Raw genomic sequence first — 22,945 nt, forward strand, 5'->3', positions numbered from 1 at the left:
AGAGAATCGCCACTTGGCTTTGCCAGAGTGGTGACCCTACCCTCCTAGCAGCTCTGGTGGAGGAAAGAACCATGCAGTTTTGGCCAGAGTGCAGACCCCTGCAGTTCTGGTAGAAGAGGACCACACGGCTTTGGAGGTACTCCCTTTGGTGGCATGGCCTGAGAAACAAGAGAGACTTTGCCTGGAAACAGGGTGAAAGAACTCTTTGCCAGTAAGCCATGAGAGGATGCCACATGGCTTCAGAGTAATTAGAGATCCTGCCTGGATGGCAACACGGCCCACGGTGCCAGCAACCTGAAACATGGACTTGTGTTTCTTTTCCTGTATGGTACCCCAAATTAAGGCAGTGGGAAAAGGAAGCACTGTGAGAATCTTTGGTTATCCTAAAGGACTTTGATATTTTAATGGGGACATTGGGTCACTGCTTTAAGTCTGTATAGCTTTAAATAAACCTTTCCTTTCCTTTTCACAAGTCTCTGGCATTGAGAGATGTCTTTCCTCTGGTGGTGGACAGATGAGCCCAGTAGGTAGTCAGGACGGTATTAGTATACCACCCTTGTGGGGGGTCCTGTTGTTCTGTAACAGTTTTTGGCATCCCTGGGTGAACTAAATGTTGCCCCCCCTTGGACCTCTGTCCTGTATGTAACACTACCTAAATCTGAAGCTCTGTCTCCCTGGTTGCAAGTTTTGATCTCAAATAAATGTGTATTTTTTATTTCTTTTTTAGCTTAAGCTTCTTTCTTGGGGAACATAATTAAGAACATATATGAAAACTTTAGAGTTCCATGGTAGCTTTGACAAAATCCCTTATTTCTTTGCAGCCACATGATAAAAATGACTTAGACCAAGAGTCCAGGGTCTGGTGAAGAGTTGTAGACAATAAGACAATAATGATAAAAATTTTACCAATTCAAACATGACTTTACCAATTCTCTTACACTGAATCAAGAAGAGATAAGAGGTTCAGAGGAAAGGGATGGAGATATTTGTTCAGATATGGTTAAGGCTGAAAGCTTAAGCCTCCAAATTTCTGTGTAAACTCCTTGCTGATGTGATCAACTATTCCCCTAAAAAAGGAGCAGCTTTCTACTGCAAAAGAGCCTTCCAAGATCCACAACTGGAAATTGCCTCACAGTTCTACTCCTATCATCTCTTTGCCTCTGATCTTTACAAAACTGGATTAGATCCCAACACAGTCCAGACCAAGTAGTGCAGAAAGAGATATCCTATCCACCATAAGAGTTATAAGATATTAACATTAAGTATGGACATTTAGAAGCAATTTTAGCTTTAACAGAAGGGACAGTAGCATACTGTTTTTGTTATGTTCTGGGTCTATTTCATTTTTCCCACTTCTATATCATATAGTCTGAAATGACCTTAATTTTCTGGATACCCCTTAGAATCTAATGCTAGCTTATTTATTTCTCCTTTTTTCTAAACCCCTTACCATGTGACTTTTGTGTCCCTCCTGTAGAGGTGGAATGTTTTTTACTACCTGTTGACGTTAGGCTCAGTCATATCCCTTACCTGGGCCAATATCATGAAGGAAGAAATAACACAGTGTCTGTTTTGACTTAAGGTTTAAGAGGCCTGGTGCTTCTTGTTATCTTGTCCCTGTGCTGTCACCAAGACAGGGTCCCACTGTCACACTAGGTTCTAGGAGGAGAAGGACATACCTATGTAGCTGAGACTACACTCTGAAGTTGAAATGTTCAAGTTGACACAGACTAATGTGGAGTCACATTAAGTGATCTATAAACTTAGTAAGAAATAAATGCTTATTGTTTTGTGCCCTGATATTTTGGGGTCATTTGATATGCAGTAGTACTGAGCAATATTTTACTGACAGACTCAGTGGGAGAGGGATAGACCACAGAATGCTAGGGGTGCTGCCATGTCAATAATATTTAAAAAAACACAAAAAACTAAAAGAAATGTTTCTAGAGTTTTCATGGTCCGAGGCATGATGCAATATCACCTGTGCACCATAAACAAAGAGACATAAATAGTTAGTGGAGCTCTTAAAATTTTAGCAGCAATACATACAGATGCTTCTGATGTGTGATGTTGTATGTGATCCTAATAAGATATATATTCTAGATAATTATAGACTAAATATAACAGATGCATTTTATGCTATTTAATGTTTCTATTCCACATTTTACCCACTCCCATCACCACTGCTTTTTGTTGAATACCAGTAGATGATTTAAGATTTGGTACTAATAAGTAAAACCAAAATGATATGTTTCTTATTTAGTTATTTGTTACAAACTTTTCCCCAGAAGAAAGAAAAGGCAGGATGTTAATGAGTAAAAAGAATAAGCTACAAAGAACAAGTTCTCTGGCACTCAGATCTACTTTTTTACAGTTCTTTCTTGAGCTCACCATCTGGGCAGCTAAATAGAACAGATATTCAGATGGGCTTTCTTATTCTCTGTCTTCTGGTTGGCTTCAGTCAATGGGGAGTCATTTCAGGAAACTCGAGAAAAAAGGTATCTTTTTTTAATTTCCTGACTTCTCCCTTCAAAGTTATTTTGGACTGGTTGTTTCACTTGACCTAAGACTTTCTAAAGGCTGCTTCCTCTATGCAATTCATTGTGTCGATTTCTGGTATCCACTTCTCTCATCTTTCTGGGTTGTAATAGATGTAGTACTACTGGCTGCAGAGTACTGAACTACCCTTGTTTTTTCCTCACTGCACCTCTGTAAATAACCCCTTTGCAAATTAACCCTCTTCAAATTATTGACGATCCCATTTGTTCTCTTACAATAATTGGCTGACACAATAGTCTACTATATGTGTTTAACAAAGTGACTGTTTGATGACTTACCTATAAGCTTTTTGTAGAAAGTAATCTGATCCTCTGTCTTTAGTGTGGGGTTGGCATTCAATAAATTATGATTGCATAAATGAAAGATGAAATCAAAGAAGGAAATCATCCCAAAACATTTAAGATCAGTGTTAGAGGGAAATTTTAAGTGAAGGACTTTACACTTCTTACCCTGGGCTTTGGGTGGAATACCCATCATCCAAATAAAGCTTTCCCTCTATATTCCTTCTCTTTAAAATCTCCATTTCTGCTGGATAATTCCTAGCTACATGGTCTGCATTTTAGCAACCTCACACAGGAGTAGGAATCAAACCTGAGGGAAAAGTATGGATCATTTTGATTCTAAAATCCATCTCTTAAACATCTCAAGTAGAATTTCAGCATACGAAAATGTTCTTGGAAATAATAGAGAGCTCAGCAGTGGCATATGAAATCCTTCTATTCTAGATGATATTAGTTATAATCTTGTTTGCATATTCACCAAAACTTTGGAAAATAGAGAATGTAATGTTTACAAGCAAAAAGACTCATATAAGAACAGAAAATCAGATAACATCTTTGGGGAGTTTAGGACATAGTTAGGATTAACTTTTTCAATAAATACACTTCAAGAATTAGAGATGGCAGAGGACTTAGACGTTTGTGCACAAGGATGCTAAAAATTTGGCATGACAAGCACAGTCCACACTTTTACACTTCTAAGACATTTTTTCTAATGATATCTTTCCTATCACCCTTTGAGGAGCTTACTCTTTTGTGGGCCTCTGACATCGAGCAAAGTTGACTCTGGACTACTGAAAATACATTATGATTTCATACCCTCTCTTCCAGACAGAATGCATAGAACTTATACAACCTGTATGATACTGTAAGAGTACAACTATGCACCATACAAAACATTTTAGGAAGTGCTTCCACTTTTTTCCTTCTTTAAATATTGAAATGGTGAGGGTACAAAAGGACAGAACAACTCCATGGAAACTCTTCAGTGGTTTTAGAGTGCTACACAGATCCAAAACACTTTGGGTCAATACTTGAGCTGTTTGGGATTAAACAGCAACTGTTTTTGGTATACCATATCTTTTTCAAACACCACACAGTGTACTTCGTGTTGTCTTTGCTTCAAACATTCAGCAAGAACAATAAAAGCTTTTGAGGTGGTAGTGCATCTATACTATACCTTTTAATACCTGAACAGGCTGAAGTTATATCAGAGTAAAAAATCCAAGGAAAAAGAATGGGGTGGAATTAGGTGGAAAAAGTATTATGATTAAAAAAAGACCATATGTTCCCATATGAGAGAAATCCAAGGGAAAGAGTGATGAGACTCAGATATTACATAATTGAACAATTCCAATAGTTTTGTGTGTTTTTTAAGCTCTAACACTGGAGGATAAAGTCAATGGAGTAACAAAGCAACATTGCTGGGAGCAGAGACTGATAGTATAAATTTAGATGGCAGCTTGATCGAGAGGACACAGTTCTCTCATTCTCTATTTTTTATTATCTAGAGACCCTTATCTCCTTTCTTCTTTCCTTCCTATTTAATGTGTGTTTTCTGCCTATATGGAAGCTTCAATGTTCCCAAGTATAGCTATGATAGATAACCTCTTACTGGAATGGCAAAGTCTGAGAAATTACCATTAAATAATTATCAAAGCTCCATGAAAATGACCACTATTAAGAGTATAGTGTGGCCTACACACAAGAGTATTCAAGTCTCTAAAAAAAGACCCAAGAACAGGCAGTGAAACTCATAGCCAACAACCAAAAGCAATTTATATGGAGCTTGGAGGTGTTAAATACATTAATTCAATTACTAAGAAACAATTTAGTGTTCTTTACACCTTTTTCTTTGACCAGAATGAGTATTCACCTGAGGAATGGTTTAGACTGGGCATGGAAAAAAGCTATGGAAAGATGAGAAGGCAGAGGCAGCACAGGTAAGCTGAGGACTCATTGGCTGAGACATACAAAATTGGAAATGAGTCTAGCCAATGCAGATTCCTCTGAGAAAGCTGAGATGGGAGAAAGCATGAACAGAGAGCTAGAATGTACACATGAAAGCACTGAGAAGATCATCAGGAAAGAGCTGGGGTGTCACCTGGGAAAAGGGGAACCAGAGAATGATTTTGCTTATTTTAATACCTGGGAAGGTAAAGGAAGGTGTGCATATGTTGAGAGAGAGTCAGTAAAGAAGATATTTTCACTGAGAAGATGGAAGCAAGCTGTTTCAATCATTTTAAGAACAATTGGAGAGTTTTAAGTCTCTTTGATGGAGATACAGTACTCTGTAAATGTATATAGTTAGTTGTCCTTTATTTTTAAAATAGATTTTCATTGGTTTTAGTTTTTAAAGAGGGCATTTTCTGATTTGTCATTATTTCTGCTTTAACCTGTGGTCAAGAATAAAAAAAAATCGATAATACTTGATTTTTTCTTGTGTAATTAAAATGGCACTTAAAAAAAGTTTAATTCAAACCTGTAATGCAGATAGAAGAACCATAAAATGTTCATAGAATGTGGTTATACAATAGTATTTATACTGACAAAAATATTGAATAAAGTTTATAAATATTTATATATGTGGTAATCAAAAGTAAAAGTGGTATTGCCATACTCTAAAAATAAATTTTAAAAAATATACCCAGTAACTTGTTTTGATAATATTCTTTTTAGCCTTATATTATCTTTAATAAGCATTTCATTTACCTAATGAAAAATGTATTTAAAATAATGAATATACAATGTTTTCATTTGCATATGAAAATACATTTAATCACTAGGGTAGCTAGCAGAAAGAAAGTTTATGCATGTAATTTGTTGCATCCACCAACCGCGAGAACAAATGTCAGAGACTTTCAGGGTTTCAAAGATGTTACTTTATTGGCCAAGTTTAACCTGCTCAGGGGCAAACTCTCAAAGTGTCCGGAGACACGGTGCCCGCAGGGGCTGCAAAGGAGAGTAGCGTGCAGTGCTTACAGCTAAGTCCTTATATAGAGGCAAGCAAGCAAGTGTTGCACAGAAGCAGATGTGGCGGTTAGCTATTGGCTTACAGAGCCCGCGTGCGGGAACAGGGTGGGGTCTGACTGGACAGAAAGGAAAATTTTGAAACTAAACAGATGTCAATCAACTTACAGGATGTTTGCTAGGGACGCAGGCTCCTTGGGGCTGAGACTATTTTTCTTGTTCCCAACATAATTATTTTAGTGACTGCCCTTTCCTTCAAGCTTATGGAAGTACTTTATAAACTGGGCTAGGGATTAATATTTCCTTGGGGAAAGAGACTCAATTTTGCAATGTGGAAAATGACCATAATGATAATAAATAGCTATCAACTATTAAATTATACTTAGTATTAGCAGTTCACACATTATTTTATTCCAAATAATACCTAAACAAGGCAGACATTATTATTCTCATTTTAGAGATAAAGAAACTGAAGTTCAGTGAAGTGATTTGCTGATGTTGACACATTAAGTAACAGCTGAGATTCAAAACCAAATCTGTTTGACTTTGAAGTCTGACCTCTTTCCACTATATTAAGAAAACCTTCAATTACCAACTCATGGTACTGAACTCAAAAACATTTTCATTTTTAATGTTTTATACAGAATTTAGAGATTGGGAGATAAGTGCCAATACAAAGTGGTACTTTAAAGAAAAAATGATTGTTGATAATGCCACCTGTTTGTTTACAAGAATAGTGGGAGTAGTGGTTTTAGTTCCAATAAAATATGTAGAAACTTTTACATATGACTTCTAAATAGAACTTGAAATTAAATATTAGTAAAATCATAAAAATCATAAAAATGGTGTGCCTCAGCTTCAACTGTGTGTTTCTTCCCAGTTATCAGTCCAATGAAAGGGAATGGAATCTTTATGGATTGAGATCTGACTATAGTTCCAAGTCAATACTGAATGTACTGTGAAGAGTAAGGGAATATTCTAGTGAATTTACTGCCCATTTAAGAAACTACAAGAACCCAAAGGAGATACTCACTTTATGTCTCCCATACTTAGGAACAATTCTCCTTTTGTTATTTTTATAAATAATAAATAATGACAAAAATAACTAATATTAAATAAAATAATTTAAACCCCAAATTTTTAACATATCCTATAATGGTTTTTATTTGTTCAATGGCATCAATTAACCAGTCCTCACCACAAAGTGTCTTTTCCTGTCATCTTCAACGACAAGCATTTCTCCATATTCACTCAACTCCACACCCTTGTGCATTACTGTTCTCTGACAAATCATTGTCTGACTTCACCTGGAGAATAACTGTATTTTCTTTAACATTTGGTTTTATGAGAAACTGTATACTTGACACCCAAATCTGAATTAGAAGCACCATCTCTGACTTCCAATTATACCTTACATGAGAGCCTTTATAGCAATTCTCATACACTTTGCAATTGTTGTTGTTTGTCTGGTCTGTTAATGCTAGCTTCATTAGGATATAGTTTGAATTTTTCATATCTGATTCCTTAGTATCCATCATAATGTATGGAACACATTAAAAGCCCAATAAGAATTCTAGAATTAAATGTTAAATGAATAATATTTACCTGGCAGGGGAGATACCATGATCACAAAGGTGATTTTCCTAGAGTAAGGCTCACCCACTGCATTACAGATGTGTTGACCCCTGCCATTTCCACAAATATGAGAAAGTCAACTTCATAATTTGTAGTAGTGGAGAACTACATTCACCTTCTCCCTTAAAAAAATAAATGAATAAATAAAAGCACAAAATATCTTACCATAAAATCTTCCTTTCGATTAATTTCTGTTCCATTTCTGTGTCTATATAAATTTTGGTATAAGTGCAACTAGATGTATTCATCTGTTTTAATGTACCTTTGAATCATTAGTATCCATGCATATTCCAAATTCTGGTAAAGTTATAGTATATCAGTTTGATGAACAACTAGTCAACCATAAGAATGGGCCTGGCTGGTGTGGCTCAGTGGTTCGAGCACTACCCTGTGAACCAAAGGGTCACCAGTTCAATACCAAGTAAGGGCACATGTCTGGGTTGAAGACCAGGTCCCCATTAGGGGCCACATGAAAGGCAACCACACATTGGTGTTTCTCTCCTTCTCTTAAAAAAAAGAATGGTCAGAAGGAAGGCAATAGACTTCAGCAGACTTCCATAAACCTGGGGAGCAAGGGTTAAAATGGTGCTAACATTTTGCTGTTCAATGAGACTCTCTGAAAAGAAATAAGGAAGAACCAAGAAAGAAACATTTGTCCACAGATTCAAATAAATGAAGACAAATTTCCTTGTCTACTTTCTTTATAACCACCAAAAGAGCCCACATCATTTATGAGAAGGTGACTGTTTACTTTGTTAGGTTAGGATCATCATCTCCACCTGTCTTAATGGTGGGTTATCAAAGCAGAAATTCAAGGATTTTTAAAATTTTACTTTAATTTGAATAATGACCCCCAAGATACCATGTTCTAGCCCCTGGAAACTATGAATATGTTATATTACAAGGGACTTTGTGGATATAATTAAATTAAGAATTTTGAGATGGGGATATTACTCTGGTTATTTAGTTGGGTCTAATGTAATTATAAGGGTCATTATAATACAGAGGCCATACAATTCCACTTGGAATTGGAACTGACCCAGAGGTCATTCCACTTCTGGGCATTTATCCAAAGAAAATAAAACACTAACTCAGAAAGATATATGCACTCTTCCTGTCCATTGAAGCATTATTAATGATAGCCAAGATCAACAACCTAAGTGCTCATCAATGGATGGATAAAGAAAATGTTATAATATTATTCAGCCATTAAAAAAAGAAATCTTGTCATTTGAGACAACATGGATAGACCTTGAGGGCACTATGTTAAATGTAATAAGTTATACAGAGAAAGACAAGTACTATATAATTTTATTTCTATGTGGATTCTAAAAACAAAACAAAGCATTTTTTAAAATCCCAGGTTCATACACACAAAGAAAAGATTGATGCTTACCAGAGGTGTGGGTTGGTGGAGTGGCTGAGACAGGTGAAGGGGCTCAAAAGGTACAAACTCCGTGTCATAAGATGAATAAGTCATTAGGATGTAATGTATAGCATGGTGACTATGGGTAATACGACTGCATTGCATATTTGAAAGTTCCTAAGAGAATAGATCTTAAAAGCTCTCTTTAAAGGAAAAAATATATAACTATGTATGGTGATAGATGTTAACTAAATTTATTGCGGTGATCATTTAGCAACATTATAAATATTGAAACTAACATGGTGTTATATAGTAATTATACTTCAATAAAAAGATAAAAAATAATTTCTAAAAAGCAAGAGAGTCCAATGAATGAGAGATAGAGATATAAAAACAAGATGTTACACTGTCGGTTTTGAGATGGAAGAAGGGTCACAAGCCAATAAATGCAGGTGGCCTCTAGAAGGTTGAAAAGGCAAAGAAACAGTTTCTCCCTAGAGACTTTAGAGCCTACAGTATTCAAAAAGTTTAGATAATAAAAGCTGTTGGAATACATGGTGAAAAACCACGTATGTTGGAGTCAAATATGTCTGCTTGGGAAAGACTTCAACCTCCAGCTATGGCATGGTCATTGGCACTGGACATTGCCTTCTGCTACAAACACTATAAAGTTAGATAAAACATAAACTACGTGCATGCACTGTAAAAGGAGGAGAAAGAGCCTTCATCCATCCCCTGAGTCTGTCCCTTGCTTCAACAGTGTTTGGACAAAACAGAGCTAGAGATGCCCCTCCTTCCAGCCTCTGACCCCCCTCTAACCTCTTTTCTAGTCACAACCTTCAGAACCATCTTACCCGTCCTTGGCCTCTAAGACCAGCCAACATCTTTTTTTGAGGTTAACTACTGATTGCCAAGCAACTATCAGCTCCCAAATTCACCAGAGGTGGAGGTCTTTGTCAACCCCCTGGTCAACCTGCATCTGCAGGCCTCCTACACCTACCTCTCTTGGGAACTTCTATTTCAACCACAATGATTTGGATATAGAGGGCACAGACCACTTCTTCTGAGAGCTGCCCGAGGACAAGCTCAAGGGTGCCCAGCATCTTGAAGATGCAAAACCAGTGCAGTGGTCATGCTCCCTTCTGGGACATGCTGAAGCTGCCCCATAATGAGTGGATTAAACTCAGGATGCCATGGGGTCATGAACAAGAGCCTGTCCAGGGCTCTTTTACATCTGTATATCCTTGGTTGTGCCCACATAAACCCCCATTTCTGTGATTTTTATGGATAAACAGTTGAAACACTTCCAGAAGATGAGCAACCAGCTGACCAGTCAGAGGAGGCTGAGTGGCCCCCAGGCTGGGCTGGGTGAGTATATCTTTGAAAAGTATGCCCTCAAGCCTAAGTGGGAAGGAGCCTTTGAAGCCTGGAAATCTTTGAGGAGATCCCTGAATCCCCTTGGTGTCTAACTTCAACCTGAGCTTCTCCCTGAAATCACTAAGGAGCCTTTTAACAAACTTGGAGCCTCTCCCATGCCGTGGACCAAATAGAAACAATCAAGCTTTTTACAACATAAAAAAGAGTAGGAAGCATGTATCTAAAACACTTTAGAAAAAAGAAACTCCAAACTCTGATTTGCCCTGATTCTCTAGTGGGGGCATTTCCCCTACTGTGGTACAAGGTGGAGAAGCCCAAGTAGAAGGACACAGTTGCTAAATAGAAGAGATAAGATTTCTGAGATGGTAAATCAGGAAGAATTTGTAAGACAGGATGTAGGAAAGAAAGGAGCTGTGAGGCTTTGCAGGAGCAGACTAATACTCCATTATGTCCAGAGAAAGGAGCTACTATGAAGCTGAGAGCTCCGTGGAAAATACAGAAGTCTTTGGACTTTTATGTCAACCAGAGAGACTTCAGTAACCTTGGCCATACAACTGAAATCCCAGATAGATCATATGTTTGAAAATAAACATGTCATGGAGTAAGGGCCATTCTCTAAGACTAAGGACAAAACTAAAAGAAAACTCCAAAATTAGCCTTCAAGTACTAAAATAATCAGCTAGGGATACAACTCTTTGCCAGAATATAACATAAAGCTCTTTAAAAGAAATATAATCCAGAATTTCTACAAACTATGTCAATATTTATATGAAATAATGTATCATAGACATATATGCACAGAGATAGAAATATGTGAAAGATACACAAAAAGTGATTCATAATCAAAACAAAAAATTAGATGATAAAAATTAGCCCCTAGCTCTGGCTCATGTGGCTCAGTGCCAGCCTACGAACCGAAAGGTCTCCAGCTCAAATCTTAGAAATGGCACATATCTGAGTTGCAGGCCAGGTCTCCGGTTGGGGGTGTGCCAGAGGCAGCCAATTGATGTTTCTTTCACGCATCAATGTTTCTCTTCCTCTCTCTCTCTCTCCCGTCCCTTCTCTCTAAAACTAACTAAATAAAATAAAGTAAATCAGTGCCTAGCCTAGAAGTTTCAGAAATTGAATTTAGCAAGGAAAAAACACAAATTTATTTATTTGTTTGTTTGTTTGTTTATTTATTTTAATGGTTGTTCAAGTACAGTTTTCTGTCTTATAAAAATTTTAAAGCCACCATTTATGAATATGTTGCAGAACTTATAGGAACACATCATTATAAAGAGCGAAAAGGTTGAGAATCTTAGCAGAGAAATGAAAACTGTAATCAAGCAACACACTAGCATGAAAAAGTATAATATCTAAAATGATAAATTCACTGTATGACAAAAGATTGAATCAGTGAAGCTGAACACAGATCAATATAAGTTCTCTACTCTGAACAAAAAGACAAAAACAATTTTATTAAGTGAAATGAGTCTGTGTCATTAATAGGGGGAGCTGTAAAGGTCTGTAAACAGACCTTATAGTGGATTTTATCCAGTTCACTAGGCTACTGGTATTCTTTCTCAGTAATAAGCTCTGTGTGCTTGTATCATTTAAAGCCATCTGTGATTGATCTGTGGGCCCTACATCAATCATGTTCTTCCATGCCACAGCATCCCAAAACAAAGACATTGGTCTTAAATTAGTTACTCTTAGTCTCACTTCCTCCTTTTAGTAAAGAAAAAGGTTATTCAGGAATTTTATGATAACAATCTACAGAATAAAACAACTCCTTCACACTATACCCTTACTTCTAATAATTTATTGGTTTTGCCCTTCTTCTTCAGTGGCCAGTGCTTTTAGGGGTACTTTTTTGTTGTTCTCACCTAATTTTTCCCTTTGTGTGTGGTTTTGATCTTGTTGCAAAGGTCAGATTAACCAAAATCTGAGCTTTGTTCATCATCAGGTTCAATCCAGTACCTTCTTTCATTTTTTCTAATACAGATAAAAATAATCAAGGGAGTGTATATTTGGTATGTTTCTTATTTAATAGTTCCTTATATGGTCTGTGGAGAAGGAAAAAGGGAACAAGAAAAATATTTGAATATATAATGGCTAAAATCATCTATAAGAAATGTAAAATGGCTATGGGTCCAAGAAGCTGAGTAAACTCCAAACAGAAAAAAATAAAAGAAAACTATACTGGGACTAACCATCAAAGATAAAAAGAAAATTCTATTTTTTGTGATGAGCATTATTGCAGCAATTTACTCTTTTGATTTAATCTTTATTGTATTGTTTTTCCATTAACATTTAGTCCCCTTATACCTCCCCCTGCAGCAATCACCATACTGTTGTCCATGTCCATGAGTCTTTTCCCTTCTTGCTCAATCCCCCCATCACTTAACCTCCCCACCAATGTCATCCGCTCTCCATCTATGAGTCTATCTCTGTTTTGCATGTTAGTTCAGTTTGTTCATTAGGTTCCATATATGAGTGAAATCATATGGTCTTTGACTTTCTCTGACTGGCTTATTTCACTTAGCATAATGTTCTTCATGTCCATTCATACTGCTGCGAAGGGTAAAATTTTCTTTTTTATGGTGAGTAGTATTCCATTGCATAAAATGTCCCATAGTTATCTTATCCACTCATCTATTGATGGAGACTTGGGTTTCTGGTAAATATCTTGGTAACAGTAAATAATACTGCAATGGACATAGGGATGCCTATGTTCTTTAGAATTAGTGTTTGGGGTTCCTTCTAATATGTTCCCAGAAGTGGGATCCCTGGGTCAAAAGGTAGATCCATTTTTAATTTTTTGAGGTATCTCTATACTGCTTTCCACAGTGGTTCCTGAAGTCTGCACTCCCACCAACAATGCAAAAGGGTTTCCCTTTCTTCACATCCTTGCCAGCACTTGCTTGGTTTACTGATGATAGCCATTCTGACAGGTGTGAGATGGTATCTCATTGTAATTTTAATTTGTATTTCTCTGATGACTGGAGATTTTGAGCAACTTTTCATATGTCTATTGGCTGTCTGTATGTCGTGTTTGAAGTGTCTGTTCAAAGTGTCTGCCCTTTGCCCATTTTTAATTGGGTTGTTTATTTTTATGGTGTTGAGTTTTTAAAGTACTTTATAAATTTTCGATATTAACCCCTTATCAGATTCATCAGCAACTATGTTCTCCCATTCTGTGGGTTGTCTTTATAACTTGTTGATGTTTTCCCTTGCAGTGCAAAACCTTTTTAGTTTGATGTAGTCTCATTTATTTTTTTCTTTTGTTTCTCTTGCATAGGGAGACATATGTGATAAAAAATTGCCACGAGCAATTTTTTCTGAGATTTTGCTGCCTATGTTTTCATTTAGGATTTTTATGGTTTGGGGTCAAACAATTAAGTTTTTGATTGATTTTGAATTTATTTTTGCCTGTGGTGTAAAAGGGTGGCTTAGTTTCATCTTTCTGCACATATGTGTACAATTTTCCCAACACAATTTATTGAATGAACTGTCTTTAGCCAGTTTATGCTTACTTCCTCTGTTGAATATTAATTGACTATAGAGGTTAGGGTTTATTTCTGGGCTCTCTATTCTGTTACATTAATCTATGTGTCTGTTTTCATGCCAGTACCTGGCTATTTTGATTATTATAGCCTTGTAGCATAGTTTGACATATGGTAGTATGATTCCTTCAACTTATTCTTTCTCATGCTCACTGTTTCTATGAACGGCCTTTTCGGGTTCCATATAAACTTTTGGAATATTTGTTCTTGTTCTGTGAAATACATCACTGGAATCTTTATAGTAATTGAATTAAATCTATAGATTGCTTTGGGTAGTATGGACATTTTAATGATGTTAATTCTTCCTATCCATGAACAGAATATGTGCTTCCATTTATTTTTACCTTCTTCAATTTCTTTCTTCAGGGTCTTATGATTTTCCATGTGCATGTCTTTTATATACTTGCTTAGGTTTATTCTGAGGTATTTTTTGTAGCAATTGTGCATAGGATTGTTTTCTTGATTTCCCTTTTTCTTAGTTTATTACTGGTGTATAAAAATACAAATGAGTTATGGATATTAATTTTGTAACTTGTTAGTGTGCTGAATTTATTTATAAGGTCTTGTAGTCTCTTGGTGGAATTATTGAGATCTTATCTGAAAAAAAAGACAGTTTTACTTCTTCCTTTCCATTTGGATGCCTTTTATTTCTCCTTCTTGTCTTATTGTTGTGGCTAAGACTTCCAGTACTATGCTGAATAAGAGAGGTGAAAGGAGACATCCCTGTCTTGTTTCTGATCTTAAGGGGACCACTTGTAGGTTTTTGCCCATTGAATATGATGTTAGCAGTGGGTTTGTCATATGTGACCTTTATTTTTTTAAGTATGTTCCCTCTATTCCCACTTTGCCAAGAATTTTGATCATAAATGGATGCTAGATTTTATCAAAAAATTTTGCATCTCTTGGTATGTTCATGTGTTTTTTATATCCTTCATTTTGTTTATGTGGTGAATCACATTTATTAATTTGCAAATGTTGTGCCAGCCTTGCTGATCATGATGTATGATCTTTGTGATGCTGTATACAGTTTGTGATTCTGTATACAGTTTGCCAATATTCTGATGAGAATTTTAGCATCTATATTCATCAGGGATAGTGGACTATAATTTTCTTTTTTTGTAGTGTCTTTATCTGGTTTTGGAATTAGGACAATGTTGGCCTCAAAAATGAGTTTGGGAGCCTTCTCTCCTCTTGACTTCTATGAAATAATTTGAGGAGAGGTGTTAGTACTTCATGGAATGTTTGGTAAAATTTACCTGCAAAACCATCTAATCTAAGGCTTTGGTTTGTTTGGATATTTTTTGATTATTGGTTCAAATTCATTAGGTGTAATCTGACTATTCCGATTCCCCGATTCTTCCTGATTTAGTTTGGAAGACTGTAGGTTTCTAGGAATTTATCCATTTCATCTAGGTTGTCTAATTTGTTGGCATGTAGTTGTTCATAATATTTCCTTATAAGCTCTTGTATTTCTTCAGTGTTAATTTTTATTTTTCTTCTTTCACTTCTGATTTTATTTATTTGGGTCTTTCCCTGTTTTTCTTGTTGAGCATGGTTAAAGTTTTGTCAATCTTGTTTCTCTTTTCATAGAATGAGCTCTTTAATTCCTTGTTCTTTTGTATCAATTTTCTAGACTCTTTTTCATTTATTTCTGCTCTGAGTTTTATTATTTCCTCACTTTTACTCACTTTGGGCTATGCTAGTTGTTCTTGTTCAAGTTCCTTTAAGTGTAAATTTACATTGTTTATTTTGGCTTTTTCTTGTTTTTTTTTTTTTTTTTTTTTTGAGATAGGTCTGTAATACTACGAATTTCCATCTTAGGATTTCTCTCCCAGTGTCCCACTGATTTTGGATTGTTGTGTCCTCGTTTTTATTTGTTTCAGGGTATCTTTTGATCTCTTCTTAGATTTCATGGTTGATTCATTTAGCTTCCATTTCTTCTCATGCTTTTCAATGTTTTTTTTTGTGATTAATTTGTACTTTCATAGCATTGTGGTCAGAGAAGATGCTTGATATGATTTCAATCTTCTTAAATTTATTTAAGTCTTGTTTTGTGTCCTAACAGTTGGTATATCTTAGAAAATACTCCATGTACATTTGAAAATTATGTACATTCTGCTGCTTTGGGATGAAATGTTCTGAAGATATTAATTAAATCCATCTGCTCTGGTGTGTCACTTAAGTCCATTGTCTTGTTAATTTTCTGCCTGGAAGATTTATCCATTGAAGTCAATGGGGAGCCAAAATCCCCAATATAATTGTATTTCTGTTGATCTCTCCCTTTATGTCTATCAAGATTTGCTTTACATATGCACCCATGTTGGGTGTATAAATGCTTATTACAATTATATCCTCTTGTTAGATTGTTCCCTTTATCATTATGTAGTGTCTTTCTTCATCTCTTACTATATATGATCTTTGCTTTAAAGTCTATGTTATTGGATATAAGTACTACTACCTTTTATCTTTTAAATTTGCATAAAATATCTTTCAGCCTGTGTATATCTTTTGATCTTTTAGTCTGCGTATATCTTTTGATCTGAGATGGGTCTCTTGTAGACAGCATATTTGTGAGTCTTGTTTTCCTATCCATCCGCTACCCTATTTCAGTCAGAGTATTTAAGTCATTTACATGTGAGTTGATTATTGACAAATATGTATGTAGTGCCTGTTTAGACTGTTTTCTTCTTTTTTGTTTGCTTGTATATCTTCTTCTTCTTTCTTCTCCCCCCTTCCTCCTTCTCTTCTTCTCTTCTTCTTTGCAAACCCTTGAAAATTTGTTGCAATACTAGTTTAATGTTAACGAACTCCTTTAGCTTTTTCTTGTCTGGGGGGGCTCCTTGCTTCTCCTTTGATTTTAAGTGATAGCCTTGGTGGGTAAAGTAGCCTTGGTAATAGGTTTTTGCTTTTCATCACTTTGAATATTTCATGCCACTCTCCTCTGGCCTAAAATGTTTCTATTGAGTAATCAGATGACAGTCTAATTGGTACTTTCCTGTAGGTAACTATCTGCTTTTCTCTTCTGGCTTTTAGGATTCTCTTCTTGTCTTTAACCATTGTCATTTTAATTATGTTGTGTTTTGATGTAGGCCTCTTTGGGTCCAACTTGTCTGGGATTCTCTGAGCTTCCTGGACTCATGTGTCTTTTTCCTTTACCAAATTAGGAAAATTTTCAGTCATCATTTCTTCAAATGGGTTCTTGATCCTTTGCTCACTCTCCTCTCCTTCTGGTTTTCCTATGGTGTGGATGTTGTTACAATTCATTGTGTCCAAAATATTTCTTAAGCTCTCCTTATTTTTTTAAAATTCTCTTTTCTTTTTGGTTCTCTGCCTTGGTGTTTTTTTCTACTTTTTCTTCTAAAAACACTAATACAATCCTCTGCTGCACTTAACCTACTGTTTATTCCTTCCAGTAAATTATTTATTTTGGATATTGCCTTCTATATTTCTGACTGGTCCTTTTTTATAGTTTCTATCTTTTTTATGCTTTTGAGTATCCTTATAATCAGTACTATAAATGCTATATGATAAATTGCTTGCCTCCATTTCACCTAGTTCTGGAGAATTCTCTTGGTCTTCCTTTGGGGTATGGAGTGATTTTTTGTCTTCCCATTATGGTTGTTTCTTTCTATTTTCCACCTTAGCCATTAAACTAATCAGCTATTAAACCAATAGAATGTTAACCTAATCAAGCTATAATCAGCATCCCAGTTTATGTAGCTCCCAGTAAGGAAGAGTAATTCCTGGGGTAGGGGTACTGCTTCCCCCAAGGCAGATGCCACTTAGAGAGGAGTGCTCTGCCTGAGGAAGATGGCTTCCTCAATATGAGGAGTGACTCAGCACGTGAATCCTGGTAGCTGTTCTCTTCCTTGAGGCACCAGCCTTAGGCTCTTCTCAAGTGTTTCTAGTCTACTCTGCCCTTTCTTTTCTGGAACCCAAAGTAAGTGGCTACAAATAAAATTTTGTGTGTTGGCTCTTTAAGAAGCTCTCAGCATCTCCACCTGTTCATTTCTGGCAGACAGAAACCCTGATGCTTTTCATAGCTGGATGTTTTCTGGGATCCCTTCAGGCTCTGAGGATGCAGGCTGGGGAACCCAGCTTGGGGTATAGACCCTACACCTCAGGAGAACTCCCTAGCCACTGATATATCCTTCTAGAACTTCAGCTGCTGCCTGTGGGAGCCAAGCCAGTCTTCTTGCACCTCCTCCACACTACCTACCAGTCTTGTGATGAAGTGGTTTCTTCTCTTACTTCTTGGTTATAAGGCTTCTCTCCAGCTGTTGTTAGGTTGGGTATTCTGGATGATATTTCTATAATTTAGTTGTAATTACAGATTGGCCCTGGAAAAAGGTTAGTGTAGCTTCTACTTATTCCTCTACCATCTTCAAGTAAAAAGTCTTGATAGTAGCCAGATTAAAAGTAGATTTTTAGCCCTGGTTGGGGTGGCTCAGTGGATTGAGTGCCAGCCTGCAAACCAAATAGTCTCTGGTTTGATTCCCAATCAGGACACATGCCTGGGTTGTGGGCCAAGTCCCCAGTAAGGAGAGCACAAGAGGCAACCACACATTGATGTTTTTCTACCTCTCTTTCTTCTTTCTTTCCCCTCTGCCTAAAAATAAATAAATAAAATATGTTAAAAATAATATTTAAAAAATAAAAGTAGATTTTATACAGAAAACAATAATAGGAATAAAGACTAAAACCATAGAGACCAGAAATGAATGAAAGGCCAAAATTAAATGAAGAAAAAAGAGCTTACCTATAATTTAATATTTAGTGAAACAGTAAAAAATGGAGGCAAAATAAATCCATATTCAGAAACAAAAATATGAAAAAATTGTTTTCAGAAGGCCTATACTATAAGAAATATTAAAGATGTTGTTTGTAGTCTGTTTACCTTAGTCTAGATTAAGAAAAGAACTTAAGGAGTTAGAAAAGAAAGGGAAAAAAGTAAGTAAATAACAAGTCCTTTGAAAATATTCTAATTTAAGGTCTTTAAAGGATTATTGATGGGTACCAGTAACAACAATGATAATATCTTATTAAGATTGTAATGAAGGGAGAAATAACATTTATGACAAGTGCAGAAAGGACAGGAGGGTGATCACTGGAAAGACAGTATGTAAATTTCTTACATTGTTTATGAGTTATAGAATATTTCTGAAAGGAGTAAGAAGAAAAGTATTTGATTCACTCAAAAAATTCAGAGAAAGAAGAACAGATGAACAAAGAGCAGAAGTAAAAATCACATACTAATTTGGGAGAATTGAAAGAAAATATTGTAATTATTACATAATTACATAAATGTAAATAAACTCACTTCTCTAAGTATAAGATAGAAAACAAAACTGGATACAAACAAGAACCAAGTGTTTTACCTAACTATTACCACTGTAACAATTTACAACAAACTCAATGGTCTAAAACAACACATAGAGGGTGGAGCAAATGTAGATTTACAGTTATCCATAGGAAAAATAATACTATAATTAATAAATAATGATACAAGAATAAACCTTCCACAGACAGTATGATGATTACCACAGGAAAGGGGAGTAAAAGGAAGTAAAATAAAATAAAGGGATGATAAATTGTGACAGAAGACTTGACTTGGTGTGGTAAACACACACTACAAGATATATAATTTTGTTAACCAGTTACCCCAATAAATTTAATTAAAGCTTTTTAAAATTTAAGCCCTGGCTGGCATGGCTCAGTGGATTGAGCTCAGGCCTGCGAACCACATGATCACAGTTCAGTTCTCACTCAAGGCACATGCCAGGGTTGCAGGCCAGTTCCCAGCAGGGGACTCATGAGAGGCAACCATACATTGATATTTCTCTCCTTCTCTCCTTCCTTTCCTCTCTAAAGATAAATAAATAAAATCTTTAAAAATTTTTTAAAAACTTTTTAATAAAAAAAAATTATTTAATTAAAATAAAAATAAAAGAATAAATGCTGTGTTTTATTCACAATTACAAACACACCTTTGCCCTGCCCTGTATTATCCTGCAGTTCTGGAGGTCAGAAATCTCTGATGGGTTGGGAGGACTGTGTTCCTTCTGAGGCTCTATGGAATAATCTGCTTCCTGTTTTTTAGTCCCAAATGATAGCCCACATCCTTTAATTCTCAACTGTGTATCAACCTAAGCCTATGCTTTTTAAAATTTATATCTCTTTTGACCCTGCCTTCTTCTTTCTCTACGACGAGTATTGGATAAATTTGAATAATCTATGATTTTGCTCTCATCATAAAATCCTTAATCAGAGTTGTGAAATCCTTTTTGCCATGTTTAGGAAACTTGGAGGACATCTTTGGGGCAGCCATTTTTCTGTCTATCACAACCAACTATAGATTGTTTATGATACAAACTTTAAACATAAATATACAAGCAGGTTGGAAGTAAATACTATACAAACACTAAACATGACAAAGCTTGTAAGGCTACATTAATGTCAAACAAGGTTCACTTCAAATGAAGAGTGCTACCAGAGATAGAAGAGTTATATGTAACTATAAAATGTCTTTCATCAAGGAGATATAAAAATCTTATATGTTTATAGAGTCATCTAAACCCTCAAATACATGAAACAAAAATTATCAGAAATAAATGGAAATATATACACAATGATATTGAAAATGTAACTCTACACTCTTTGAAATTGATAAAACAATTGTATAAGAATTTAGTAAGGACTTAGAAAACTCAAACAACACTAAATCATTTGAATTCACCCTAACTTAAGGAATACTTTACCCAACAACAAAAATACAGATTCTTTTCATTTATCTAGATTTTAGTTTGGACCTTGACATAATTCTCAATAAATTTCAAAGAACTGAAAATTATATGAGAATATATTCCATGATCAAAACAGTCCTAACTTAAAAACAAAAACAAGTAAGATAGAAAAGCTTCAAATATCTAGATATTAGGAAACTATTAAAAATAAACCACTGGTCAAAGAAGAAATCACAAGAGAAGTTTAGGACTATTAAAGTTATAGTTAAAATATAATGTATCAGTAATTGAATGATACAACCAAGGTAATGCTCAGAGAGAAATTTACTGCTTTAAAATACAATAAAAAGCACAAATGTATAAATTCAATGATTTATGCTACCACCTTAAGAAGGTAGAAAAAAAGAGTAAGTAAAGTAACAATAAATTAATGAAAATTAAAAAACAAGAGAATCAACATGGTACAAAAGAAACAAACAGTACAGAAAAATGAACCAAAGTTTGTTCTTTAAAAGAATTAAACAGAAAAGTTTAAAACTGTTAAGCCTACAGCAAGACAGGTAAAGATAGGAAGATAAAAATGAAAAATACTAATATTACAAAAAAGATATTACTGTTTCTTATGAATAAAAAGATTGCTAATTGAATATTTTAAGCAGTTTTATGCTCATAAATGTGTACTCAAAAGGAATATTTATTCTGTTGTTGAGTGAATTTTTCTATAAATGTGAATTAAATCAATTTGGCTAATAGTATTATTTCATTAATTTTCCTAACTGATTTTTCTGTCAACTAATTCTGTTACCGAACAAAGGGTTCCGAGGCGGGGGCAATACTTGGCCCACCGAGGGATGCCAAAAACTGCTTCAGAAAACAGGGGCCCCTCCCAAGGACGATACTCTAATATCTATAGGGTTCTTCTGTCCGCCGCCAATTGGAAACACATCTCTCAATGCCAGAGATTTGTGAAAAGGAAACAAAATGTTTATTTAATGCTATTCAGGCCTAATGCCTTCCTTAAAATATTAAAGTCTTTAAGGGTATACACCTACACACACACACACAGCGCTCCCTTCTCCCACTGTCCCAACTCCGGGTACCGTAAATCAGGAAAAGAGCACACGTCCGTTTTTCAGGTCGCTGGCACGTGAGCTGTGTCGCCTGCCTGTCCAGGCAGGATCTCCAATTAATCCAAAGTCATGTGGCACCTTTCACCTGGCCAAGAGGGGTCTGCACTCTGCTGAAACCTCGTGTCTCTCCCTCCTAATGGCTACAGGGGTCTACATCTTTCCAAAACAGCGTGGCTCTCAAGCAGGCACTCTCTCTGAGAAGCAGCCCCAGTTTCCAGCCTGGTTAGCTCCTCACTTCTGCTAAAGCCACATGGCTCTCAAGCAGACCCTCTCTCAGAGAAGCAGCTCCCAATTCTTAGCCTGGGTAGCAGCCACTCACTTCTCCCTCACCCAAAACTTGGCCACAGCTCTTTAACATATCTATCAAACCAGTTAAAGGTTATAGATATGTTAAATACCATTCCAGAGGTTAGCTGCAAAACTGTTGCTATGCAAAACAGCTCTCAATGGCCCTGCTCCATTCGTCCCTTCCCCCAACTGACACCTGGGGGGGGGGGGGGGTGGTAAGGACATCCTAATATTTCCTCCAATATTTCTGTACACTTTGAGTTCTGGACACCATTCCAAATCTTTTCTGGGCCCCCCCTTGGCTGCACCCTGTATCAATTCCACCAACAAAGAAGACTATTAAAATCCCCAACTGGACCTGGCTGGTGTAGCTCAGTGGATTGAGCACAGGCCTATGAACCAAATGATCACGGTTCAATTCCCATCAGGGCACATGCCTGGGTTGCAGGCCAGTTCCTAGGAGGGGACGCAGGAGAGGCAACCATACATTGATATTTCTCTCCCTCTCTCCTTCCCTTCCCCTCTAAAAATAAATAAAATCTTAAAAAAAAGATTCTGTCTGAATCTTATTTTATCTCTCTATTTATCTATAATCTATCATCTATATATATCATCTCTATACGTACAGAATGTAGTTTAATAATCATATATATGAGGGGGACCCAGAAAAACAATTTCTTTATAAAAAATTGTGTATTTATTCTTACATGTTTAAACTTCAGTCACCTTCCAAATACTCTCCATTTGATGCAATACACCTAAGATGTTTTTTTCCATTGCTCAAAACATTTTTGAACTCATTAATGCCTTTTAATGCTTCTACTGTTCTTTGTTTTTTTTAATTTTTTAAAACATCTTATTTATTTATTTATCTTTAGAGGGGAAGGAGAGAGGGAGAGAAACATCAATGTATGGTTGCCTTTTGTGCGTCCCCTGCTGGTAGTTAGCCTACAAGGAGTCGGCCTGCAACCCAGGCATGTGCCCTGACTGGGAATCAAACCGTGATTGTCTGGTTCGCAGGCCCACGCTCAATCAATCCACTGAGCTACAC

General features: G+C 36.0%; 1 non-coding gene across 1 annotated transcript; it reads left to right on the plus strand.

Moving 5' to 3' along the window:
• Window positions 1-7,404: 7,404 nt before the first annotated feature.
• LOC118989661 (U1 spliceosomal RNA) lies at window positions 7,405-7,565 on the plus strand. The gene has a single exon (XR_005067043.1). It is a non-coding gene; the product is annotated as a U1 spliceosomal RNA (small nuclear RNA).
• The last annotated feature ends 15,380 nt before the right edge of the window (window positions 7,566-22,945 follow it).

The sequence above is a fragment of the Sturnira hondurensis genome, unplaced genomic scaffold (assembly GCF_014824575.4).
Source record: "Sturnira hondurensis isolate 20B ecotype Veracruz unplaced genomic scaffold, ASM1482457v3 Scaffold0006496, whole genome shotgun sequence".
Lineage (NCBI taxonomy): Eukaryota > Metazoa > Chordata > Mammalia > Chiroptera > Phyllostomidae > Sturnira > Sturnira hondurensis.